Below are 217 nucleotides of genomic sequence, written 5' to 3'. Positions count from 1 at the left end.
CCCGCGCGCCCCCGCCCCGCCCCCGCCCGCTCTGCCTTCACCGCCCCGGGTTCTGGAAGTTCGGGAACTTCCCGCCTCGCGAGCACGTTTGCCCCACCCCCGGGGATTGGCGCAGAAGGTGCCCGGCCGCCGCGCGAAGGGGCGCGGCGGAGCTGTGCAAACCCGGGGTGCAGACCCGCCGGATCTCAGCTCCGGGCCCACTGGGAACCAGATCCCA

This window comes from Condylura cristata, unplaced genomic scaffold (assembly GCF_000260355.1).
Source record: "Condylura cristata isolate star-nosed mole 26May11 unplaced genomic scaffold, ConCri1.0 scaffold00029, whole genome shotgun sequence".
Taxonomy (NCBI): Eukaryota; Metazoa; Chordata; class Mammalia; order Eulipotyphla; family Talpidae; genus Condylura; species Condylura cristata.
This window is presented reverse-complemented; position numbering follows the sequence as displayed.